We start from the raw sequence: 8,089 nt of genomic DNA, 5'->3' as shown, positions 1-8,089 counted from the left end.
AGATTTATTTAGATTACAATGTAAATATTAAATAATTAATCGAAGTTAAGTATATTTACCGTTACTCAACAATATTTAGTAATTTAAAAAGGTTATATCGCCTTGTATTTCCCAAAAGGGAGATACGGCATGTGACGCTCCGACTAAGATAGGGTTTTCCGCTGCTAATTAAAGATAATTAACCTAATTAAGGGTGTCTAGAAGTCGGGGCGTTACAGAAACACAGAGACGAAAGATAAATAATTGAGGAAACTTCTTGATACTCACCAAGAAGGAAAACCTCAAACACTCGTTTATATTAAAGTAATACCTCGATTACAATTATACTACAACTCGAGTTCCACTCAAGCCTGAGTTCCTTACAGTTTTCTACCTCGAATACTGCACTCTTCTTTCTCTCTTTTTCTCAGACTTAACGCTAAGTATTTACAAGGATCACTCAATCCTAACACACTCAGGAAAACAATATTTTTATGATAACACTTAGTATTAATAAAGTTTAGATATATTAGGAACTTAGGAACTCGAATTTAACTAGGCCACAAACTCTTTTATGAAAACTCTTTAAGACGCTTTTAGGAAATAAAAGACTTTTTTGGAATATTTGTGTACTTTGAACAGAAAAATGCACAACCTTTTATAGGGAGTTGTCATTAGCTTTTTCCCTTCAAAACTCAACTGCCAACGACAACATTCCTTAGTCTCCACGTCCATTGTCTTGAGGAACAAGGGAAGACCACTTCCCATGTAGCTTCCACAATCAGTGGACGTGGTTTACACCAATTAAACTACCAAAAACAGTTTTATTAACTTACAAAATCTTAGGAGAAATATTAGGAAATCTAAAACAGTTTTACTTGGAAAATAAGATAAAAGAAAAATCTATTTTATTAAATTCGTAAAACTTATAATTTATTTATTTAAATGATTTCCATAAAATTTGCTACCAGATATTTTGATTGATATCCTAAATAAACCTAAGTTCCTCGAGTTCCTTATATACCATTTGCAATATTAATAATTTACATAAGTTCTAAGTATAGTAGACTACCTAGACTTTATGTCTTCCCTTTTCTACAGCTTGCAACTCAGAAGCTTCAGTTGTTCCAGATCTGGAACATATGAGTTCCTCGTTAAGTATACGAGGAACTCAGGATCAGGAACTTCATCCTCCTTTATATGATATGAGAACCATTCGATTGTAATAGTTGTTTCTTTGATCTTTATTGGCTTTGATGCTCTAGCCTTACTACTTCCAACTCAAGAACCCCAACAGCTATCCCTAGTTCCTCATAGGAATTTGAACATTCAAACTGTAACAATCAATCAACAATATTAAGAAGTTTGCTTTTTGTCATCAACCAAAACTAGGGTCAACAATATTCCCCCGTTTTGGTGATGACAACACTAGCAAACTTTTTACAACTAGAGATTAACATATCGCAAGAATAGATGAAGTTTCTGATCATTCAACTATTAAGATATTTAATAAATTAATTTTACTTAAATAAACTTAAAAAGAAAACTTATAGAGAGGAGAACACAAGATGGTGAGCATAGAAATCAAGTTTGATCGCCTTAACCAGTTTGCAAATTATTTCCCCCTGTTAGCATTAACAAAAAGAATAGCACAATAGTATAAATATTCCAAACACAGTGCCCCACGATCAAAGTTTGGCAAGTCAAGTTAGCCTCAAAGTATTGTACCTGCTCACACAACATTTAAGTACGAGAAACAACAACCAAAAACTAGCAAAGTAGAGATACTTAATTTGAAGCAAGTTTGAAAATTCGAATCAAAAGGGGGATCACCCGAGTTTTAATTATACATAACAGAAAAAAAAATTGTTCCATAGGCATTAAAAGAGAGAAATAGGAAGGATTGTGTTTAGGCTTGAGGAGGAGATTCTGAAGCTGTTGTTTCTTCTACCACTGTTTCCTCGACAGCCTCCAGATTGTTGATTTTTGAGAGAATGATTGCTCGAGTTCCATTTTCCTGATCAGAGTAGTGTTGAAGATTGGTTTGTAGAGTATGCACAACTTCAACCAGGGCACCCACATGTGCCTGCAACTGACTGATCCTGTGATTAGTTCCTTCCTGTAGCTCCACCAGGCGGGACACAGTTGCTCTCAGATCAGTGACAATTCCTTTGAGTTCCTTGATTTGTTGGTCTTTGGAACTCTCAGAGGAACTAGAACCTCTGAACCCTGCAAAACCTGATAGACCTCCGTAAGTGGGAGCATATTCCTTCATGGAAAGAGCTTGCTGACCTGACGATGTAGGTGGAGCTTTGTTCCACAGCTTGACTGCCTTGTCAAGTTCCTCCCTGGTAATAGGAACAACTTCTTCCCTGACTTCCTCAACAGCCACATCCTCATGTTCCTCATCAGCATCTCCTTCCACACCCTCCTCTGTTATGTCCATGTACACTGGACCTTTCTTCTTATTTTCTTTAATAGCTACATGAAAACTTTTCCGTTTCCCTTGAGAAACTACACCCTTTTTCTCAACAGATTTCTTTGGATCTCTAACAAGTTTAACTTTAAGAGGGGTGATTTTCTCTTCCTTTTCCTCATCCTTATCATCTTTCTTTTCTTACTTACCAACTCTAATGACTTTGCCTTGCACAACTTTGAGGTTCAAAAGGGTTAGCATTTCTAATTGGAGGATTTGAGTGGATTTTAGTGGTATGACATCATTTTTACTCAAATCAACTGAGAAACTTTCAAAAATTGATGTGAGTAGGGAGGATTGATTATTATTTTATATTAGGTACGCAGGGGGAAGTTAACATATTGTTATTTGTTATTTATATTTTCGGTGTTGTTTATTTTTCTCATTTATTATACATGATAATAACTTTTGGAGTGTATTTCTTATAGACCCTCATATGCGTAAGACGGTTAGTGTCAACGTTAAAAAGGTAACTAGTTTTTAAATATTTGATTGAACAATATAACTAATAATAATATCCCGTAAAAAAACTAATAATAAATAATATAATTATTTGATCTCATTGAGTAACTAAAATGTAAAATTATTTGGTAAAAAGTTAGTCTTACATACGGTCTTGTATAAGTTTTTGTATAACTTTTCTTACATACAAATCCACCATATAAATTACGATCAAAGTAGTTACATACTCAGATCGATCGACACTATCTACGACACAAAACCCATCAACTCTTGATCAATTTCAAGTGAGGCCATAATATGAGGCCTAAGGGAAATTTCGAATCAACACTTCCACCCCCTTCACACCCAGAATTTGCAGTTATTTTCCCATCATCCTTATTCCCTTAACCAATGCGAGCGGTCAAAGCTCGACCCGATCTAAATTCGGGCCCATACATATCGAACCTCGAAGATCCTCCCATTATCACTCTGGTCATCCCATGAGGACCGGGGTTCGTTTCACACGGAATCACTATAGGGGAATTAGCCAATGCCTTATAGGTACCAAGTATCGATTTTCCATTAGTGGCCATAATGATTTTACGTAAATTAATTTCTACCCAACCTAAACCATTACCCAATAATTCCTCTGCCTTGCAAGCCCATTTGGTACTGATCATAAAATTCCCAAAATAGTCATCTGAAAGAGGCGGGTTGAGCCGAGTTCGAGAACCCATAGCCATAAAACAAGTGGTTTGCTCATCCTTTGGTAAGTTCCGAACTCGGGTGATAGATCTCCGCACAAGCGCAGCCAAAGCTTGAAAAGATGATAAAAAAATTTGGTTAACACATTCTTGGTTAGCCATGGCCTTGAGTCTCACCATCGAATTTGGTGAAAAGTGTAAGATTCTTTCCCTTAACGGCCCGGGTTATACGCACGACATATAAACACCTCCACGTTAAGAAACGGAAATTTAAGGACCGAAATATCGCAAGGCCTATAATTAAGTATTGGGGCACGTGAAAGAGTGGTAAAATCATCTGATTTAAAAATTTCAGACAAGATAATAACAAAAATGAATAAAAGAGGTACCATCAAACACACTATGACTCATGCTAAACCCAATAAATACCCCATCTAAAAGTTATGTTACCTGGATCGATAGTAACGCCATAGTATGACAATCGTAGTTTACATACTTTTCACCGAGATCAAAGAATGAATGAACGACGGAAACATCAACCGGTGAAAGTACATCGGAGATAGTGAAGTCAAGGGAAGTAGCGTGGATGAACCGCACTCCGGGACCTTTGTTGCAATCAATAAAGACCAAGCTCGTGTTATGCTCGGGTTATTTTTGTGTAGTGAAACGACATGCTAACGGGTAGAAGTAGACTAGAGCTATAGAAAGTGAGTGTTTAATCTTATCTAATAAATGTGACACGACTTTGGTTCGAATAATTACAATATTATCATGGGATTCAGATGACGCAAAAAGTGGAAAATTATTTATTGTAAAGACCTTTTTGTATAATAGTTAACATAACTAGATCCATCGGACCTAAGTGGTAAGGTTTCTTAGCGGATTAAATCTCATATTTTGGTTTTACAAAGCATTCTGAAACAAGTTTGATGGATGTTTCTTGCTCAGATGTGGCCATTGTTTCTTGCTCGGATTTGGCCATTGTAGGGATGCGATGTGTATGTTATGTTCACTTGTAACATTGTAGGACTTTAGAAGTATACTCAGTATAAACAACATGTACCACAAGGCATAATAAGCCTATTAAAGTTTACAAAAGAAAAAAAAAAGAGTCAACAAGCTAAGTAGTAAATACCACAAGTCCTTGAGAAAGTGGGTTAGTTTAGATGATTGAGTGGGAGCTTGAATATTTATTAAGTAAAGTTCTCCCTAGTCATGATGAATGTCATTGCGGCTCAAGAGTCGAGACTCTAGACCCACTACTCAAATCATTTAATCTTACAATCCAAGATTCTCTTAGCAAAAGTCAAGTTTGGGGGAGTCAATGTGCATTTTAGGTGGTTGTGATCATATTAATCCATTTGAGAACAATTTTTGACTTTTCGATGCCTTAGTGAACCTAATTGATGATTCGATGCTTTGATTTGTGATTCTCTTGCACCTTAGATTAGTCTATCCCCTATATTCCTAACTTGTAGATGCATCTTGACGATGATTATGCTTTGAAAGTTTGTTTGAATTGACCATGTTTGGTGAACCGTGCTTGATGAGATGACTTTGGGCGGATTGTTTTAATTGTGCTTAATAAGAGTTATGGGTTAATCTTGTTGGACACCCTTGCGAGATCTCACTCGCCCTCTTGAGCGATCTTGGGATTTAAAGAGCTTGTTGCATGTGCTTAAATGCAACCGTGATTCCTACGACAGTGAGTTAGTGTATATCCTTCCTCGATTTCTATTTTCTATTTTTCCATAGATTAGCATTTTAATAACTCGTTTTGCTCAAATTTTCTATCCTATTTCCCTTTGTGTTTCATTATTTTGATCGTGGGCGAGCAAAAGCTCAAGTTTGGGGGCATTTGACGAGTGACATTTTATGTCACTCATAGGGTAGTAAATTAGGCAATAATTTGAGTCGTTTTAGTTATTTTTAGTGTTTTTAGTCTCTATTTTCCTTAATTTCTCGTTTTAATTATTGTAGACACCTAAATTGTGTCTCCCCTATGGGATGATGACGATACTATTATCCTTGCTAGGTGGTTGGTGCAACTCCGTGCGGAAGTCCCAATTGCTAAAACATATTCCAAAGTCCAAAATCCAAAGTCTAATTCCCGAGCCCGTTCCCATTCCGGAACTCGGTACAAAATTCAATTTCCAAAAATCAATTTCAAAATAGAAACACAATCTCACCCAATGGACCTCTCCATTGGTTTTACAAGACCTTTTCCAGTCAAAATGACACTAAGCAATCCGAATTCGGACGCCGACCCACAAAATCGAGCGAGCCGGGCCTCTTCCCGTAAAACCGAATTCAAAAACCTGAAAACGGCTAGTTTTTAGTCGCAAAATCAAAGCCTTAGCCATTAAGAAAATGCTACGTGCCAAAGTTCGTACATTTCATACAATGGTACATTCACAAAAGACAAATGCAAGGATGGCGTCATCGTCCTTGAGTTGGCGTTTCCTGTGCCACGTCAGCGGCGCCAGGCGCCAGAGCCTGCGTTGGGCACAACTGGCATTTGGCGTTTAGCCATCTAATTTTCTATTTAAACCCTGATTTTCAAGCATTAGGGCACCAAATTACAATCAGAACGTCGTAATTCTGAAATTCCCTCTCAAAAATCAAATACAAAAACTTCAAATTCTCATACAAATCTCAAGTGTTCAAGCAATTGGGAGCTTCAAGAGGAATTCTAACCTAATCCTAACTAGATAATTCCGAATCCCAATCCTAATCTACTATGTGTTCTACAATTTTTCTTTCAAAATGATTAGTAAAGTTGACACTTTTGCTCTCAAAAGTGTCACTTACAACAATAACATATTTTTACAAAATCAACACTTTCTATGATTCAAAAAGTTATGGATATTCCATGATGTTTAAGGTTATTTGTAATCACTTCCTTAAACTAGAATCATTTTCAAGATATGGAGCAAATCAAAGGTGAGGCCTTTCCAACATTTAAATGTCTAATCTTTGAGATTCAAGAGTCCTCTTTTCAATATTCAAGTACAAGTTTCATTTTCAAGATTCCATGATGTTTAAGGTTGTTTGTAATCACTTCCTTAAACTATAATCATTTCAAGTTATGGAGCACATCAAAGGTGAAACCTTTTTAACATTAAAAGGTCTAATCTTTGAGATTCAAGATTCCTCATTTCACTATTCATGTGCAAGTTTCATTTTCAGGATTCTATGATGTTTAAGGTTGTTTGCAATCACTTCCTTAAACTAGAATCATTTCAAGTTATGGAGCACATCAAAGATGAAACCTTTTTAACATTAAAAGGTCTAATCTTTGAGATTCAAGAATCCTAAGTTCAATATTCAAGTTCAATATTCAAGATTCAATATTTCAAGTTCAATTTCTATGCCCAAAATCTAAGACACTTTTGGATGAGCAACTTGTCCTAAAGTTGAGATTTTTAGACTTGAATCCGTGTCGGACGCACTTATTATTAAGTAGTCGTTTGGCGTTCGGATCTCAAATACAATAGTTCAATTTCAATATCGCATCTTTTCAATTATGCACTTCAATACCGCAATTTCAATAATGCCTTTCAATGTCGCACTTCAATTCTGCACCTTTACTATTGCTATTTCAATTCCGAATTCTTTACTCATCTCACTTTGAGATGATGTGGTTTTGTACGCACTTTCAATAATTCCTTTATTTATTGTGATCTTGCTTTACTTGTTTATTGCTTTCATCACCTCACATGCTAAATACAACAAAATGCAAAGTTACACCACGCTTAACAAAGATAATTTCTTGGACAAACCGGCCTTAGGTTCCCTTAAATTAACTTTAAAGCGAAGTGGTCACAATACAAGTAGAAATTCTATGTGCTAAAATTCCAAGTTCAAACCCACATAGTGTCATGACTAGGGATATTCGAAAATGTTCTTTTCCATGCACCGAATACAATTTTTAAGGCTCGCGGAATAAGTATTTCGTTCCCTTGCCCGGATCTCACCCATCCGGCTCTAAGATTCAATGCCTTATCCACTAAAGAGACAACTTTGGTCTTTCCAAACGGGACCCTTAAAATTGTTTGGTGGCGACTCCTTCGAAATCCAAAAACATACAAAGCTCATTCCTCGTAGGGGAATCAAAGGTACACAAAAAAACCCCCTACAATTCTGGCGACTCCACTGGGGAGTTCTGATTTCAAATTCGATAATACGAGCATGCTTTGAGCAACAAGCCATTGCCATGCTCAAGTTCTGGATGCCAGCTCCGGCGCCAGGCGCAGGCCCCTGCGCCAGACGCCGCTGCCTGCATCCAGCACAGTGGCTTCCAGTGGCTGGTTGCCTATGCTGCCCAAGCTTTCGAGTGGGAGTCAGTTCTGTTTTGGGATTTCGAAGGACACTCCCAAACCTTGAGAACAAATGTCGAAAAACGAGCATTTCAAATACAATATTGGAGTCCGATTTTCAATTTTCAATTTTTAGGCATGTCATGCATATTTCGAAAACCATATTTGTG

At 36.7% G+C, this 8,089-nt stretch overlaps 1 pseudogene; it reads right to left on the bottom strand.

Moving 5' to 3' along the window:
* Window positions 1-3,163: 3,163 nt before the first annotated feature.
* On the bottom strand, window positions 3,164-4,582 carry LOC110792010 (uncharacterized acetyltransferase At3g50280-like; annotated as a pseudogene).
* Window positions 4,583-8,089: the final 3,507 nt, after the last annotated feature.

The sequence above is a fragment of the Spinacia oleracea genome, chromosome 4, assembly GCF_020520425.1.
Source record: "Spinacia oleracea cultivar Varoflay chromosome 4, BTI_SOV_V1, whole genome shotgun sequence".
NCBI lineage: Eukaryota > Viridiplantae > Streptophyta > Magnoliopsida > Caryophyllales > Amaranthaceae > Spinacia > Spinacia oleracea.
The sequence above is the reverse complement of the archived record's forward strand: the minus strand, read 5'-3'. Positions and strand labels throughout refer to the sequence as shown.